Source organism: Panthera tigris, chromosome B4 (assembly GCF_018350195.1).
Source record: "Panthera tigris isolate Pti1 chromosome B4, P.tigris_Pti1_mat1.1, whole genome shotgun sequence".
NCBI lineage: Eukaryota > Metazoa > Chordata > Mammalia > Carnivora > Felidae > Panthera > Panthera tigris.
In genome coordinates this window covers 15,450,219-15,469,530 of record NC_056666.1, presented here as the reverse complement: position 1 = coordinate 15,469,530, position 19,312 = coordinate 15,450,219, and the positions used below count along the sequence as shown (strand labels likewise).

The 19,312-nt window shown below is 42.0% G+C and overlaps 1 protein-coding gene across 3 annotated transcripts in view; it reads left to right on the top strand.

Moving 5' to 3' along the window:
- The window catches only part of RSU1 (Ras suppressor protein 1), a 200,959-nt gene that overhangs the window by 1,359 nt on the left and 180,288 nt on the right, over positions 1 to 19,312 (top strand). The window lies entirely within an intron of this gene.

Sequence of the window (19,312 nt, the reverse complement as noted above, 5' to 3'; positions counted from 1 at the left end):
CTCTCTACCCTTTTTTGGCTCTTTATTCTACTTAGTTGAGGCTTTTGTTACCGCCTTCTTGTGCTACTGTGATGTCTCCCTAACTTTCCCTCTTCCGGTTTTGCTGAGCCTGTTTACCCACTTTTGTTTTCAAGTGTTGCTTTTCTGCAACATACCTTACTGTGTAGCTCTCTAAACCAGAGATTGCAAAGTCGCATGTCCATTGGGGCCAGGTGAAGGTGGTCATGGACTTCATAAGAGGTATCTCATCTGAAGGGGGCGGCTGCTACACCTGCTACTCACATCCAAACAATTGTCACCACCTGGGGATGCGGATTTAGTGTTGCCAGAGTTGTTTTTTAAGAAGCCAAGAATCCAGATTTTTATATGAAATTTCCTAAGTTTTAGACGTTGACAACCAATTCCAAATTTGAAAAATAATTTCTTTATAATTTTTTTAATGTTTATTACTTATTTTTGAGAGAGAGAGAGAGAGAGAGAGAGAGAGAGCATGAGCGGGGGAGGTACAGACAGGGAGACACAGAATCTGAAGCAGGCTCCAGGCTGCAGGCTCCGAGCGGTTAGCCCAGAGCCCGACGTGGGGCTCGAACTCATGAGCTGCGAGATTATGACCTGAGCCGAAGTCAGATGCTCATCGGACTGAGCCACCCGGGCGCCCTGAAAAATAATTTATAGGTGAAATAAAACTCTTCTTCAGGCAGAACGTGGCTTAAGGTTGGACCTTCTCCCTTCAACACTTCTCCTGGTTGTTCATTACCAACAGTAATGCTCCAGGTTCTTTGGCGTGACAGGCAGAGCCATTCTGAATCTGACTGAAACCTACCTTAGTGCCTGTCCTTTCCGCACATGTGTTTTCCCAGCCACTGAATAGATTGCCCATCCCAAACCAGGGCACACTCTTTCAGGTCTTTGTGCTTTCGAAGTATTGTTTTCTTCTTCTCCTTTCCCCCCCACATCTTTTTACTTATATGTCAAGAATCAGCTTAGTTGTCATAGCCTCTGTGAAGCCCTCTCTGTCAGTGTTGAGCAAACACCGCCCTTTCTCTGTGAAGTTGGATATGCCTTGCTTCGTGACTCTTGTTACACGGGACTGTGATGTGTTCTTCATGGAGATGTCTCTCGTCCACATTGGAGAGTGGGGGCAACGCTGTCGTGCGGTAATCATACTTGTCTGCGCTATAGTGCCGGGGACACAGTGGGTGCTCAGAAAAGTTGGATGGATCACGGAAAGCCTGACGGACTAGGCCCGAGAGTTGATGAGACCCAGACCAGGACATGACTTTGGAGAAGGAGGGGAGATATCCAGGAGACCTAAAAGATGATGGATTCCTTGTTAGGCATGGAGAGAGCAGAGTCTACTGTGAACGCGTGGTTTGTGCCCAGGACAGATGGGCGCTGGTGCTCTTGAACCATCTCTGCAGAAGGAACGGGGGCGAGAAGTCCTAGAGTGTTTGTATTTGGTGACCCTAAGATGCCTGCCCTTCAGCTTTAGCTTTTGTGCTAATTAGCATCTCAGCCTCTTGAGATGTGTTGGCCTCTCCCAAGTGGTGATGGCATCTTGGGGGCAGCAACAGAGCCACTGTCCCCGGGACTGAACTGGCAGTTGCACATCTGGATGTGTGCCTATGCTGCCCCTTCCCGGCTCTGCTTAGGTCATGGTGACTGCCGGAGGCTCTGCTGGAACCGAGGATGGGGAGCGTGAGCGGGAGGCCTCTCTCTGCTGTACTTGTGGCCCCGTGGCTTTCTGCTCCCCATCATGGCCGAGGAGCTTTCTAGCCCTCGGCTTTGAAGACGTTTCTTGATGTAATATTTATAAGTAGGGAGAGTGGCATAGCTATTTCGGTTCACTCGCATTATCTCTTTGAAGCCTTGGCTTTTACTGAAGAAGAAAAGATAGCCACTTGCTTCCTGAGAAAGCTGTTTCCGGTGTAATATCAGGTGGTGCAGAGCAAGATCCTTATTCTCCCAGGGAAGTAGCTTAAGGAAGAGCAAGGCTGCGTCTCGGGGAGTTGGGGGAGTAAATTCGGAGATTTTGACCTCCTCCAGCTTCTGGGGTGTGTGGAGACCCACAGAGTGGCCCCTCTCTGCTGTAACTGCCTGACTTCTGGACTCCTGGAGTCTGGAAGGTTCCAGGATGCCTCCAGAAGCCCATTTCTTGACTGGGGCTCATTTATTGGTAGTACGCATAATGCTTACTGTGTATATTTTAACAATCTAGATATTAAAATGTTTGACCTGGTCACTTAAACTGTAGCATAAGAATTCCCCTATTTCTTTATTGGTAAAATTTTAACTGTAACCGTGAGGTTTTCTGTCTTAGCATGAAGATTCACCACGGGGAACAACTCATTTGCATGGGTAGGGAATAGTCGTTGTGTCTCAAGTTTTCCCTTCATTATCCTTTACTTTGTTGAGTTTCGCAAAAGATAAGAAATAAGTTTTGAAACTAAGAATGGAGGTTTTGTACTTCCTTGAAGCGCGTGAACCGTCTGTCTTTCTGCGTGGGAGAATCGTGTCTTATAAATGCAGCACTTTGCTTTCTCTGAGACGGTAAATTGTCTTTAAAAAATATTTTCAGGCGTTCAGGTCCCAAAAGCTTTGATGGGGAAGTCTTCATGGGCCAGAGACAGACATCAGACAGATGCTGCTGTTTTCCATCCAGCCAGATTCTGGGCGGAGCCAGCCCCCCCTCCCCCCCCCCCCCCCTCAGAGCGGGAGAATACAGTGCTTACCAATGGGGCCCTGGAGTTGCATAGGTTGGGTTCAGATCTTCATACTGTGGAACTTCAGAGAACCTACTTAACCTCTCTGAGTCCTCATCATCACATGGAAATGTAAGTGCCCACCTCGTAGGACCGGATTAGCCACGAGGGCACTGATGCATGTCAAGTGCTCAGCACCTCGCCTGGTACTGCGTGAGCACATAGTGAATGTTGACTTTAATAGGAATATCCGGATAGAGCCCATAAGCCTCAGACGTAACCAGTTCCGTCGCGCAGTCGACAGTCTGGACCAAGGAGAGCGGGCTCCTTAGGCTGGGTCAGGCATTTGTGTCAGATGTTGACGTTTTCTGTGGTAACTTTACAGATCCCGAAGCATCTGGCACTTTGGCCTAGGATTCCTAAAGATTCAGGTTGCTCTTTCTTTGAAATTACTCCCTCATTTTATTTCCTTCTTTTTTTTTTTTTCCTACGTGGCATGAAATCTGCACACACATTCTCCTTAAAGCTTCCAAGAGTAATGGTAGCAATTTTGTTCTCTTTATTGAAGAGATTTCGCTGCAGACCTGTGCGTGTGCAGCTGTCCTCACCTGGATGATAAAGCCGCTTTTGAAGGGCCCTGTAATCAGCTTCTGTGGGAGCAGAGAATCCCATTAGTAGCCAGGGAGACTTTTTTCATTTCTTTTATTTAAGTCTTTTGTGACTTTTTTTTTTTTTTTTTTTTTTTTTAATCTCTTCAAGTGTATTGCCCTCTGGATGTCAAACCTTTATCAGTTTTTTGGTGTTTTTTTTTTTTTTCAGGTTAGGCTAAAATATCTTTCAGATAAATTATAAAGAAAAATAACTCACCTTCAAGGCAGTGGTCTTTTTTTTTTTAATGTTCTTTTTATTTATTTTTTTTTAACGTTTATTTATTTTTTGAGACAGAGAGAGACAGAGCATGAACGGGGGAGGGGCAGAGAGAGAGGGAGACACAGAATCCGAAGCAGGCTCCAGGCTATGAGCCATCAGCCCAGAGCCCGATGTGGGGCTCGAACCCACGGACCGCAAGATCATGACCTGAGCTGAAGTTGGACGCTTAACCGACTGAGCCACCCAGGCGCCCCATGTTTTGTTTATTTTTGAGAGAGAGACAGAGTGAGGGCAGAGAGAGAGGGAGACACAGAATCAGAATCAGGCTCCGGGCTCTGAGCTGACAGCACAGAGCCCGATGCGGGGCTCGAACTCAGGGACCGTGAGATCGTGACCTGAGCCAAAGTCGATGCTTAACCCGCTGAGCCACCCAGGCGCCCCGAGGCAGTGGTCTTTCTAAAGGACCATGCTAGATAATCAACAAACATAATCATGGGTTTTCTGGAAGGGCTGTTTCACAAGCTCTGTTAAACCTGGATGTGGTCACCCCCTTAGTACTTTCTTATCAATATAGGCTGTCTTCTAGGAAAGATAAAGGAGCTGGAGGACATGTCACGTTAGCTATAATTCTTAGTAAGACCTTTCCTTTTTTATTTTTCTAACTTGCACAGATACGCCCACCATTGTGTTTTTAACCCTGTGGTATCCTGGCCTGGGAAGCCCTTTCCCCTCTTCTCCCCAGCCAGCCTCCTGTACCTCTGTCAGTGCTTGCTGACAGACGGTATGATCGATCCATCCACTTCTCCGCCCCGGTGCTGTTTTTAACCCGCCATCCCATCCAGCCTGGTTTACATGTCTCCTCTGGTCCTGGTGTGCATGCCTCTCTTACCTCTGTACCTGGCACAGTGCTTGGAGAAAGCTCCCCCCAGAAGGAATGCTCTCTGCTAAGAGCTGTGCCTCTGCAGGCTAGGGTAGAAAGCACAGCGCAGGGGAGGGAACACGACCCAGGACTCCCCTACCCGGCCGCCTCCCTGACTCTCCAGAGGGAAGCCTGGTTACAACCATCAGGAACATGCTATAAACTGCTCAGTGTTCTAGTTCTGATTTTAGGACAGTGTAAAAACGGAAAATGTCTCATCCAGATAGGAAATAAAGAAAGAAAAAATATGATGCCTTTGGTGTGACTGAACATTTAATAATGAGTCAGTTGACGTTGCGGCTTCGGTCAGCCTCGGCCTGTTATTTTTTGGAAGCAGCTTTTTGGTTACTAGCTGTGTAACCTTGGGCAAGTCACGTCATTTCTCTGCGCCTCGGGTTTCTCATCTATAAAGTGGGGATGATGAAGGTAGAGTAGCTACCTCAGAGACTCGCTGTGAGTCATTATCTGTAAAGTACCTAGAGGGCCATCTGGTGCATCATGTCTGAGTCCTTTTGGCTGTCGTGACAGTGCCTTAGGTTGGGTGGCTTACAGGCAACAGAAATTTATTTCTTATAGTTCTGGAGGCTAGAAGTCCAAGGTCAGGGCGCGGGCGGATTCATTATTCCTGGAGGATTCGCTTCCAGGATTCACTTCCTGGTTCGTAGAGCCTCCACATGGTGACTGGAGAATGAGCTTCTCTCAGGTGTCTTTTACAAGGATGCTAATCCCATTCCTGAGGGCTCCACCCTTTTCACCTCATCACCTCCCAAAGTCCCCACCTCCTGATACCATCACAGATAGGGATTAGGTTTCAATATATGAATTTTGGGGCCACACACTTTAGTTCAGTAGCATGGCACGTATTAGTCTTCATCTTCACTATTTCTAATATCTGAAAATCTGTTTTATCCATGATTGTGTAAAAAAAAATGCAAAGCAGTGTCTGTTTAGCTTTTAGAATTCTCGGTAATGGTGCTTCTCCAGTGACCTTCGCCTGCTTATCTCTCTGCTGCATGGTGTCTGGGCACCCAGTGCCTCATTCCCCACCCGATTGAGAATTGCCAGGAAGTTAGATGGGCATGTCTGGTGTGACAAGGTCAGGAGGAAGAACCGTGGCCTCACACGGCAAATTCAGAGCCTTGGTCAACGTGGGAGGTAGTTGGGGAGGCAGCAGGGCATTTCACAGGATGTTGGTGGTGATGTGCTTGTGTCTATGGAGAATGACAGGCATGGAAAAATGGTGGCCGTTTTCGACTAAGTGAAGTACCCCAAATCCCCCAATAACTGTGTGTTGAACTTCCTAGCATTTTTTCAGGATGGGTGCTATCCAAGCCAAGTCTCTGGGAGTTTCCTACCTACTGAAACTTTAAACTGTCCATTGATAAATTAATATTTGCTATGTTAAGAAAACTGTGAACTATGTAATCAGTCTGCAGTAGTTGGATTTTTAGCATCAGAAACTGTTAACACCCACCGCTTTGCCATTACAGCCAGCTCTTAATTGTGCTAATCAGTGCTAAAATCGATATGGTTACTAATTGAGAGCCGCATCACGTCTCCTCTTTCCATAAATTTACAGGAACCTGGTTCAAAGAAATTTTATCTAGTTATAGGAGATCCACTCCTGTAGTTATAGTTTTGCCAAGCAAAAGCTAGAGATGATTTCTTTATAGTACCTTTGCTTTGAATAGCACGTTTGGGCACCCTGGTTTATTTTTTATTCTTTAAAGCAATTTCAGCATAAAGATGTGGCTGAGGAACAGTCCATGTAGATGAAATGCCTGGCCCGCAGGGGTCACTGTTGAGACTGTGTTTTCCTCAGGGCTTCTCATGGGACTTCCTGCCCCATGTAGATCAAGTGTCTGGCCGGCAGAGGTCACTGTTGAGCCTCTGTTTTCCTCAGGACATTCTACATCTCCTCCTGCTCTGTCATCCAGTGCTACCTAGGCGGTTGCTTCCTTTCTCCTCATGCCGCCTCCTTTGGGTAGAGATAGCCCCCTTTATGGTACTTCCATGAACTTCACAGTCAAAGCAACCTCACCTTTGTTATGTTCTGATTCCCAGTATCTTTAATATTGTCGTGTTTCATAATTACCTTGCAGGCCTGAACCCTATTGGAGACCCAGGGGCTTCTGAATGGAGAGGTGCTGACCAGTCAGTGCATTTCTCTCAATGAAACACAAGAGAAATGGAATCTGCAGGGCCCCCTTTGGGCGGATTTCACCCGTGTGTGATGCCTACCGATGTAAAAGAGTACTTTGGATTGGAGGTGTTGGTTAAACCAGGAAGACAAATGATAGTATAACATTCCCTGCTTTATTCGTCTGCCAGGGCTTCCATACAAAACCCTCTAGACTAGAGGGTTACGGAACAGGCATTTACGCCTCGCAGTTGTGGAGGCCGAAAGACCAGGCTCAAAGTGTCAGTAGGGTTGGTTTCTCCTGAGTCCTCTCTGCTTGGTTTAAAGATGGCGGCTCCCTCACTGCGTCCTCACACGGTCTCTCCTCTGTGCGCACACGCGTGTGGTGTTTCTGTGCGTGTCCACTTTCCTCTTCTCAGGAGGACACCACTCAGCTTGGATGACAGCTCACCCTAACAGCCCTGTGTCGACTTCATCACCTCGTTAAAGGTCTTGTCTCCAGATACAGCCCCATTCTGAGACACCGGGGGTTAGGGCTTCAGCGTATGAATTTTGAGGGGCCACAATTCAGCTCATAACGTCTACACCAGAGGTTCTGAATGATCTACACGTGTTTATGTCGGGGTTAGTGGTTGTTACACTCGCATTCTATCACCCTGTGGTGCACATGGTAATTGTCAGCATCTTACAGATGGCGAGTCGGAAGGTTATGTAGGGTCTATAAAGTCCCGGTGGTGGGGTACACGCTGCAGTGTGTCGGACGCTTCTGTAACACTGTGGCACGTTTTTGCACCCCTGAAGTACAGTGAGGGCCTGGCTCAGATGTTAAGGAGTGATGATTTCCAGGGCTGACTGGGGCACAGACCTGACCTCAAGGCCGTCAGTTTCAGAATTCCTTAAAAACCCCGCACTGGGCAAATAACGTGCATTCGGCCAGCCCGTCGGCTTGGAAACTTAGTTTTATCATGCTGTTGCAGAACGTTAATGGTCGAAGAAACCATTAGAAGCAACTTACTCTTTGATCTGGTCAGTGTGACCCTCCCCCTCTATGGTTTTCTGAAACACTTACAAATCTTAACTGAATTTAGTGACCAAATGTGAGATCTTTTTCTGTTGTATATGGATTCATTTCTCCCGTCTTCCAACAGAACGTTAGTTTAAAACACGACCAAGTATGGTGCTGGAGAGACTGTGTTGGGGAAATATTGCTTCTTACAAGAAACCTGAATTACATGAAATGGTAACTTTAGTTATAATGTACCTGTACTTTATGCAGCACCTTTTCGTTTAATATATTTCTCTGCATATATGTTAGTAATTTCTCTGGACTCAGAATAGTTTGCAATTTTTAGGCCGTACTGAGCCCATTGAAAGGCTGAAAGGCACACATCACACCAGGTTATTGGGAAGGGATCTTGGCCTCTGAGACCAGAGACTGTTGACGTGCTTTGCAGCCTCAGTATACTAATGGTTTTGCAAATGTTCAGGTGTAAATTGGTTTCTCAGAGCTATAAATACTTAAGCCTTTAGGTCGTGAGGAAGGTACCTGTTTAACCTATTACATATTTGTACCTTTTAATTGTTTTTATTAGAAGGATGAAAAATGATCACGTAATTAAAATACTATGCCGTATATACATAGTATAGTGATACACACACACAAATGTTCAAACACACATTGCCTACCAGGCACCAGGTATTGTACTAAGCTCTCCTTATGGATGAGTTCTTTTAAACCCACAGTTTCATTATGATTGTTGTCTTCATCCTCATCCAGTTTATAGCTGAGGAAGCAGATTCAGAGAACTTAAGTTAACTTCCAGTCACACAGCTAATGAGAAAGAGAGCCAGGATTTGAACCCAGGCCGTCAGACTTCAGAAGCTGCGTTCTCAGCTGATGCTGTCTTGCCTCCTGTCCCTAACATTTTCGACAGGCGCATGCACATACAAGGACAGAGCGGCTAATTCAGCAGGTGCACAGTGAGCGACCGCTAGCAGTCCGGTTCTGTCGTAGACGCCAGGGTACTGCCGTCTGTGGGCTAACAGTTCGGTGTCGATGTAGGAGCGCATTCGGGGATGCCGACCTGCCCGTGCTCAGACCGATCGGGCCGAGGAAGCAGGAAACTTCTTCCTCGCTTACACACACTCTAAAAAAAATATCCACTTCCAAAAAACTCTTGAAGCAACCATTTGGATAAGTGCACGTGTCACTGTACAGCCTGACACATTCTTAAACCAAGAAACAACACGATCGAGAGCCCGGAAGCCTTTCTTCTCCCAGTCACTGTCCCCTCAAGGATAAACACCGTCCTGACCCTGAAGGCATAGTTTTGCCTGTTTTTGCACATTGTTATATAAAAGACGATTATATGGGTGTTTAGGTGGCTCAGTCGGTTTTAAGTGTCTGACTCTCAATTTGGGCTCAGGTCATGGATCTCACGGTTGTGATATTGAGCCCTGAGTTGGGTTTTGTGCAGGGCGTGGAGCCTGCTGGGGATTTTTCTCTCTCCCTCTGCCTCTCCCCTGCGCATACTCTCTCAAGAAAAAAAAAATTAAAAAGAGGAGTATATGTGCACACTCTTGAGTGTCTGATTCTCTTGCTTAGCATCATGTGACAGTCATTCATGCCGTAAAGTTGGGTTTGGATCCGCTGTGTGAGTTCTGCCCCTATTTATTCCTCCACTCTGCTGTTGATGGGCATTTGGATCATTTCCAGATGAGGGTAGTTATGCATAGTGCTGCTGTAAACCTATGAGCCCATGCCTTTGGGTGAACACACACATGGTCATTTCTGTGGGTTGTGGACCCAGGAGTGGAATTGTTGGGTCTGGAATGTGCTCTTACATACTTGTAAAAATGGAAGGCAAGACTTCCCCAAATAGGGAGGATACTGGAAACTTCTGTGATGGGCAAAGGGTAAACATTGTTAACGCATAATGAGATCTCACAGACCGTGCTGGCCCCACCCGGCCGGGCCGTCTTCCCAGAAGGCTTGTTCACACCACACCTCAAGCCTGTCTCTGAGAAGGACCTTGTCTGTTGACCAATACCTTCTATACTATTAGCTCGCAAACTTGGCTGCAGATTAGACCCTAGGGGACCTTTAAAGTTTCTGATGCTTAGGCCACACCCCAGGCCGATTACATGAGAAGCTCTGAGTGTAGAAGCAGGTATCAGAATTTTTGCTTCTTAAAAGAGTGTGTTTGCCTGCTTGCGCACCATAGCTGTGCAGCCATTGTCCTCGTTCAAACACCTTTTGTTCATTTTTGCCCCGTGGGAGCCTCTTCTACTTTGCTCTCCCATCCATTTGACATGGCCTTTCCGTTTGCAAGACCGTCTCCGCCAATCTCCTTGCCACGTGAGGTACCAAGCCGTCCCCGATGTGTCTGTCACTTCCTGCCCCAGACGTAGAATCGGCCAGTCCTCTGAGAAACCCTGGTTTTGTTTGTATGTCTCAGTGGGAAGTATTTTAGGCCCAAAGTGGGCTCCATGCGTACTTTTTACTGCTGGGTCATTGGTGGTTTTTAGGCTTTTTTAATGGACATGGCTAAGAAGAGTATGTTTTTAAGGAGAAGATACTAATGAATTCCAATTCAAATGTAGGACCGTAAGGCTGTTATCCTTCACGCTCCACATCTGTTTCCTTCTACACTGAGCATCCTGATTCTCGGGGCTACAAACTGGTAGAATTGGAATATCTCACTTACTTGGTCAACACCAGGGTCCCCACTGATAGTGCTGAAAACAGTTGTTTTGTGTGTATGCTTTCCCCATTCTCTCCCCCTTCCTTTTTTTTTTTCTTTTTTCTTTTTAAACTGGACTTTATTTTTTAAAGCAGTTTCTTCTATTAAAACCCCCACCATTTCCCCTGTCATTGGCATCTGGCATAAGTGTGGTAATTTATTAAAATTGACAGACCAGTGTCCATAAGTTAACTGTAGTCCACAGTTTACTGTTTACTCTGTGTTGTAACGCTCTGTGGGTTTTAACCAATGCGTAGTGTCGTGCAGGAGACTTTCACTGCCCTAAATATCCCCTCTGCTCTACTTATTTTTCCCTCTCTCTTTCCTTACCTCCCTGCGAACCCCAGGCAACCACTGAAATTTTACGTCTCTGTAGTTTTGTTTTTCCCAGAATGTCATATTGTTGAAATTATATAGTATGTAATCTTTACAGAAAGCCGCCTTTAACTTAGCGTTGTGCGTTTAAGATTCTTCTGTGTCTTTTCTTGCCTTGAGAGCGCCTATCTTTTTTTTTACTTAGAAATTTTTTGAGTATAGTTGACACACCATGTTCCATTAGTTTGAGGTGTACAACATAGTGATTCATTGTCTGTATACCTTACGCTGTGCTCCCTACAAGTGTACTTCTCATCTGTCAGGATACCACACTGTATCACAGGATCACTGACTATATTCCCTGTGCTGTACCTTTTATACTCATGCCTTATTCTATAACTGGAAGCCTTTATCTCCCTCTTCCCTTCCCTCTGGCTGCCATCAGTTTATTCTGTGTTTATAGGTCTGACCTGCTTTTTGCTTTTTTATTCATTTGTTTTTTCACATACCTTTTTATTATTGAATAATGCTCCATTGTCTGGATGTACCACAGTTTACTTATCCATTCACCTACAGAAAGGCATCTAGGTTGCTTCCAAAATTTGGGCAATTATGAATAAAGCTGCTGTAAACATTCATGGGTGATTAAGTATATTTAGTTTAATAAGAAACCAACAAAATGCCTTTAGAAGTGGCTGTACCATTTTGTGTTCCCACAAATGATGTATTAAAGTTCTGTTTTTGCCTGAATGCGGTGATGTCAGTGTTCCGGATTTTAACCATTGTAGTAGTGTATAGTGGTATCTTGTTTTAATTTCCGGTTCCTTAATCACGTGAGGTGTGGACAATGTTTTCACATGCTAATTTGCCATTTGTGTATCTTCTTTGATGAGGGGTGTTTCTTGGTCCACTTTTTAGTTGGGTTGTTTTCTTATTGTTGCGTTTTAAAATCGGTGTGCATTAGATAGCAATCCTATACCACATACTTACTTTGCATAAATTTTGTCACAGTCTGTGGCTTTTCTATTCATTTTCTTACCATTTTCTTTCACCAAGGAGAAGTTTTAAATTTTAATGAAGTCTCACCACCTTTTTGCTTTTGGATAGTGTTTGGTGTTACGAATAAGAAGTCATTTCCAAATCTAGGGCCACCTTGATTTGATTTTTTCCGTTGTTTATTCTAAGGTTTTGCATTTTACACTTAGGTCTGTGATACATCTTGAGCTCATTTTTGTGAAAGGCGTTAAGTTCTGTGTCTAGATTCTTTTTGTTTTTTCTTTGAATGTGAATGTCTAGTTGTTTGAGCACCCCTTGTTGGCAAATTACCTTTTTTTCCACGGAATTGCCTTTCTCCTTTGTCAAAGATCGCTTGACTGTATTTGTACCTGTATGTTTCTGGGCTCTGTTCTGACCATTGATCTGTTTGTTCTTTTATTAGTACCATGCTGTCTTTATTACAGTGGCTTTATGGTAAATTTTGAAGTTGGGTAGTACCAGTTTTCTGAGTTTGACTTTGCTTTTCTTCTCCAGTATTTTATTGGCCATTCTGGGTCTTTGGCTTTTTCATATAAAGTTTAATTTATCGACACCCATTTATAAAGTTAATTTATTGACATCCACAGAATAAACTTGCCGTGATCTTTGATTGGGATTACATTGCATCTATGGATGTAGAGTTCTTCATGATCCTTTATTATCCTTTTTTAACATTAACATGATCAGTAGTGATGACCTTCCTTTTATTTCTGGTTGCCTCCAAAATTTGGGTCTCTTTTTTTCTTCGTAGCTAACTTGCCTGAAGGTTTATCAATTTTATTGATCTTTCAAAGTACCAACTTTTGGTCCCAGGGATTTTCTCTACCGGTTTCCTGTTTGCAGTTTCTTGATTCCTGCTCTAGTATTTATTGTCTCTTTTCTTCTGTTTGCTTTGGATTTAATTTTGTTCTCCTTTTTCTGGTTTCCTAAAATGGAAGCTTAGATTACTCGTTTGAGATGATCATTCTTTTCTGATATAGGCATCAATGCTATAAACTTCGCAGGAAGCGCTGCTTTTGCTGGATTCCACACATTTTACTAAGTCATAGTTCATTTTCATTTAGTTCAAAATATTCTAAGTTTCTGTTGAGATTTCTTCTTTGACCCATGTATTATGTAGAAGTACGTTGTTAATCTCCACGTATTGGGATTTGCTGGGTATTTTTTGCATTACTATTTCCTAGTTCAGTCTCATTGGGGTCCAAGAGCATACTTTGTATGATTTCTGTTATTTTAAGTTTGTCAAGGTGTGTTCGGTATCCGGAACGTGGTCTGTTTTGGTGAATGTTCCATGTGAGCCTGAGAAGAATGTATATTCTCCTGTTGATGTCTTCTGCTGAGGAAGTATTCTACAAATGTCAGTTAGGTACGCTTGATCGATGCTGCTTAGTTTGTCCTTTTCTGCCCGTTGGACCTTCAGTTACTGATAGAGGGGTGTTGAATTTCCAACTTCCATAGTTGATTTGCCTGTTTCTCCTTGCAGGTCTATTAGCTTTTACGTTACGTTATTTTGACGCTGTGTCATTTACGTGCACGATGAAGATTGTTATATCTTCTTGGATCAGTGACCCCCTTATCATTCTGTAATCCCCTCTTTATCCTTGATAATATTCGTTCCTCTGAAGTCTGTCTGGAGTTAATATGCCTACTCTGGCTTTTCCTTTCTGTTTTTAAGTGTTAGTGTGGTATATCTTGCTCTATTACTTTTAGACTATCAGTGGCTTCATATTTAAAGTGGTTTATTTATCTCAGACAACATATAATTGATTTTGTTTTTTATTTGGCAGTCTCTGTCTTTTAATTGGTATGTATCTCCCTCTCCCCTTCACCATTTTGCCCATGCTGCCCACCCCCTTACCCTCTGGCAACCATCAGTTTGTTCTCTGTATTTATAGGTCTGATTCTGCCTTTTGTTTATTCATTTATTTATTATTTTTTTAGATTCCAGTTATGAGTGGAATCATATGACATTTGTCTTTCCTAGTCTGACTTATTTCACTGAGCATAATACCCTTTTAGTCTGTTTATCTTGTCTTAAATGACATAACACACTCCTTTTTTAGGGCTGTGTAATATTTCGTGTGAGTATGTGGGTGTGTATGTATATGTAGACCATGTCTTCCTTATCCATTTGTCTGTTGATGGACACTGAGACTGCTTCCTTATTTTGACTGTTGTAAATAATGCTGCAATAAACATAGGAGCGCATAGATCTTTTTGAATTAGTGAATAGTATCCTCATTCCCATTTCTTGTCACTTAGTGCATTGCTGTCATTCATTGTACGTATCCATAAGCAATAATCAATGAATACGTTGGTTGCTGTAATTATAAACTGTTATCTGTGTGACCATTTAATAATAACTTTATATAACATGTCTAATGCTCTTCCTTTCTTTACGTAGTTTTGAGTTTCTGACCTTTAGCATTTTCTCTGAAGAACTTCTTTTAATACTTTTTTTTTTTTCCAAGACAAATCTCTCGATTTTTCTTAGTGCGAGAAAGTCCAGGATAATTTTGCTGGATGTAGACTTGGAGGTTGGTGGGCTTGCTTGTTCAACGCTTCAGTATTTCACTCTGCTGTCTCCTTCGTTGCGTGGTTTCTAAAGAAAAGGCCAAGGCAGTTTTTATTCTTGTTCGTGTCAGGTAGTGTTTTGTCTTCTTTTCTCTCTTTCATGTGTTCTGTGAATGTTTACTCTTTGTCTTTGGCAGAATACTGTCTGCCTAGGTGTAGTTATTTTGGTAATTATCCTTGTAGGTAATTATCCTCTCCTTAACTTTGGGTAAGTACCTACAGAGGATATGTTGGTTTGGTGGTTTAGTGTCCATCATTAATTTTGGAAAGTTCTCAGCCATTAGTACCTCAGATATTTCATGTTCCTTATCACCACCACCCCTGCGGTCCCCCCTCCCCTCCCCCCCCCCTCGTATTCCCATTATATGTATATTACACCTTTTGGAATTGTCACCTAGTTTTTGGATATTCTGTTCCATTATTTTCATTCTTTTTTTCTCAGTTTGTCAAGTTTATGTTGACGTATTTTCAAGCTCACATGACTGTCAAGTCTACGGATGTACTCATCAAAGACCTTTTTCATACCTGTTACATTGTTTTGATTTCTAACATTTCCTTTTGATTCTTTCTTAGAGTCGCCTTCTGCCTACATCATATGTTCTTGTGTTTTTGCATGCTGGCTAATTTTGCACTTCACATATCAATGAGAATTATTTTATATTCATTCCCGTTCTGGTAATTCTGAAGTCTCTGTCATATCTGAGTCTGATTCTATTGCTTGCCTGGTCTCTTTAGACTGTGGTTTTTTTTTTTTGTTTTTTTTTTTTTGCCTTTTAGTATGCCTTGTAATTTTGATGAAAGCCAGACATGATGTCTTAAGAAAACAAAACTGGTGTAAAAAGGCTTTTAGTGTAAGGTTTGTTTGCTATGGCTACAGGATTCATAGGCTAGAATTTCCTCCAGTATCCTTGTTTTTGTCTTTCCTGTTGTCTTTGAGTTTCCCTAGAGATTCCTCCTTAGTAGTGTCTGATCATTGTAGTTTTTCAGCTATAACCTTGTCACTGTATGGGAGCCCTATTGGTGAGGTGTGGAGAGGGAGTTCCTGGGCCTTTACCTTCCAAACTGCTTTTCAGCATTTTTCTTTCGTTAGGTGAGATAGGAGGGTGAGAGGAGACTGGACTCAGGTATTTCTGTCTCCCATGTTGGTTAGGGTGGTACATCGTTTCTCCTTTTTTAAGAAAAACAGAATGCTGTCTCCCGTCAAGGTTTTTATTTACTCCCTTCCTTGCTAGAAGCAACGGGGGATGTTTCTCAGTGATTTTTCAGCCTGAGAACCCGGTGGGGCTCCTGCAGTGGGGCCCCGGTGGGGCCCTAGGAGTTTTTCTCTCTCAAGCGATTTGATGACTCAGTCTCCAGAAATTAGCCACCCTGGAAGTGTTGCTACAAGTTGCCGGCAGTACTGGCTGTTTCTGCTGCTGGGAAGCTGTGATTCTCGATCACTTGGCTCTGCGGTTTTCTGTGTGGTCGTTTGCTCTGTGACCTCATTTCTCTTATGGATTGAAGACGAGTTTTTTTTTTTTTTTTTTTAAATCTTTTTTTTTTAACGTTTATTTTTTTTTTTGAGATAGAGAGAGACAGAGCATGAACGAGGGAGGGTCAGAGAGAGGGAGACACAGAATCTGAAACAGGCTCCAGGCTCTGAGCTGTCAGCACAGAGCCCGACGCAGGGCTCGAACTCACGGACTGCGAGATCATGACCTGAACCGAAGTCGGCCGCTTAACCGACTGAGCCACCCAGGCGCCCTGAAGACGAGTTGTTTATATTCTGTTTAATCAGCATTTTTCTTGTGATGATGAGAATAACGATTTCCAGGTTCTTGATGTGCTGGCCTAGAAACCAGATACAGCTTTATTATAATTCTTATAGTGTGTCTCCCTGTTTTTTAATACATGAGTCATATCTAAACTTCTAGGGCATATATCCATTATTATACTCTCTCCCTGTTTAACTATCATCTACTCTTTGTTCTACAGATACTTATATAGTTTTTACCTGTATATATTTACACCAGTCCTCAGGTCAGTCTCTCTTGCTATGTTGATTGCTTGAGCCTCATGCCGTGATAAATTTCACATGAAGGACCCTAAAATGAGTATTTTCCAGGGTTGGTTTTTTTTGTTTTTTGTTTTTTGTTTTTGTTTTTGTTTTTGTTTTTTCTTGCACGTTCATGATAGAGAAGTATTTGTATCCTCTTTACTTAAAGGTCAGTTTTATTGGATATAAAGACTCACAGTGTCTTACCTGGAATATTCAAATGTGTATCATTTCTTTCTAGCATAAGCCACTGCTGCCCCAAAACCTGATATCCTCATTTCCTATATAAACCATAGTTCCTTATTTGAGATGCTGAGCAGATTTCTTACTTTTCCTTTAAGTCCAGTAATTTTAGTTATGTCTTGGTAAGGGACTTTGTAGATTATTTCCCAGGTATGTGGTATGCTCTTTATATTTGCACTATGGAAGATGAAATCTTCTTATTTCAGGGAATTTTTTTTCCACATTATTTTATATATGTATGTATCTGTTCCCTTTGTGTTTTCTTCTTTAGGCATTTTTTTGTATTTGTTAATCTTGCCTGCCTTTCATATGTATTATTTTCTCCCAAATCTTATTTATCTCTTTATTTCTTCCTTTTTAGAAATCTCTACTTTACTTCCTATTTCTTGTAAGGCATTCTTTTGTGTTGATTTTTTTTTTAATGTTTATTTATTTTAAGAACGAGAGAAAGCGTGAGCTGGGAGGGGCAGAAAGAGAGGGGGAGAGAGAGAATTTTAAGCAGGCCCTGCACTCACCGGATGTGGGGCTGGTTGCCATAAACCGTGAGATCATAACCTGAGCTGAAATCAAGAGTTGGATGCTTTACTGGCTGAGCCACCCAGGTGCCCCATGTTGATTTGTTCTTCTCTGCCTTTGAGTCTCATCTTTTTTTTTAAGCTCTGCATTTTAATTTAATTTTGATTGAAGTATAGTTGATAACAATGTTAGTTTCAGGCGTACAACAGTGATTCAACACTTATACACATTGCAAAATGATCACCATGATAAGTCTAGTTACCAGTTGTCACCATTCAAAACTGTTACAATTTTATTGACTGTATTATTTATGCTGTACTTTACAACCCTGTGACTTGCTTATTTTTATAACTGGAAGTTTATTCCTTTTACTCTCATTGAGCTATTTTGCCCGTCTCCCAATCTCATTTCTGGCAACCACCAGTTTGTTCACTGTATTAACAACAAGTGTGTTTCTGTTCTGTTGATTGATTTGTTTTGTGTTTTAGATTTCATATATGCACTTGTGTGGTATTTATCCTTCTCGGAGTGATTTCCCTTAGCATAATATCCTCTAGGTCCATCCATGTTGATGTAAATGGCATGATTTCATTTTCTTTATAGCCAAGTATGTATATATCACATCTTCCTTACCCATTTATCTGTTGGACACTTCAGTTACTTTCAAGTCTTGGCTATTGTAAATAGCTACAATAAACACGGTGTATATATGTTTTCAAATTAGTGGTTTAGTTTTTATTAGTGGTTTTTTTTTTTTTGATAAATACTAGAATTGGAATTGCTGGGTCGTATGGTATTTATATTTTTAATTTTTTGAGATACCTCCATGCTGTTTGCTATAGCAGCTGCATCAGTTTTCCATTCCCACCAACACTGGGAACACATCTTGTGTTCTTGTCATTTTGATGGTAGCCATTCTGACACTTGTGAGGTGTTCATTGTTGTTTTGATTTGCATTTCCTTGATGATCAGCAGTGTTGAGCATCTTCTCCTGTGTCTGTTTGCCATTTGTATGTCTTTGGCAAAAGGTCTATTTTGGATCTCTGTCCATTTTTTAAACAGATTGTTTGTTTCGGAATTGAGTTGTAGGAGTTCTTTATATATTTAAGATATTAACCCCTGATTGGATCTATAATTTGCAAATATCTTCTCCCATTCAGCAGCATGTCTTTTTGTTTTGCTGATGGCTTCCTTCTTTTTGCAAAAGTCTTCAGTTTGATGTAGTCCCAGTGGTTTATTTTTGCCTTTGTGGCCCTTACCTGAGGAGATAGATCCAAAAAATACTGATAAGACTATTGCCCAAAAGTTGACTGTGTTTTATTTTAGAAGTTTTATGGTTTCATTTCTTACATTTAGGTCTTTAATCCATTTTGAATGTATTTTTTATGTAGTGCAGGAAAGTGTTTCACTTTAATTTTTTTTGGCACGTAGTTGTTCAGTTTTTCCCAATACCATTTATTGAAAAGACTGTCTTTCTCATTGTATATTCTTGGGTCCTACTTTGTAAATTATTTGACCATATAAGCATAGGTTTATTTCTGGGTCTTCTGTTCGGTTGATGTTCGTTCCTTTGTGTCCGTTGCTGTTCTGCTACCATACTGTTTTGATCACTAAAGCCCTGTAGTATAAGTGTGAGATCTGGGAGCACGATAACTCCCCACTGTTCCTCTTTTTCACTATTGCTTTGGCTATTCAGAGTCTTTTTTGGTTCCATACAAATTTTTGGATTCTTTGTTTTAGAAAATGCCATTCTATTTTCATAGGGATTGCCTTGAATCTGTAAGGGTACTTCGGGCAGAATGGACATTTTAACAATATTCATCAAGGCATGAGCATGATACTGCTTTCTGTTAATTTGTTTTCATCACTGTCTTGCAATTTTCAGAGTACAGGTCTTTCAGCTTCTTCATTAAATTTACTTCTAGGTGTTTTGTTTGATGCAATTATAAATGGGGTTGTTTTTAAATTTCTTTCTGATACTTTTTAGTATATAGAAATACAACAGATTTGTATATATTAATTTTGTATTGTACAGCATTAATGAGTTTATTGTAATAGGTTTTTGGTGTAGTCTTTAGGGCTATCTATTTATGTTATGTCATCTGTGAGTAGTGACGGTTTTACTTTTTCTTCACCAAATTTGTATTCCTTTATTTTTTTCTTGCATGAGAACTGTGGCTACAAATTCCAGTATTATGTTAAAAAAAAGTGGCAAGAATA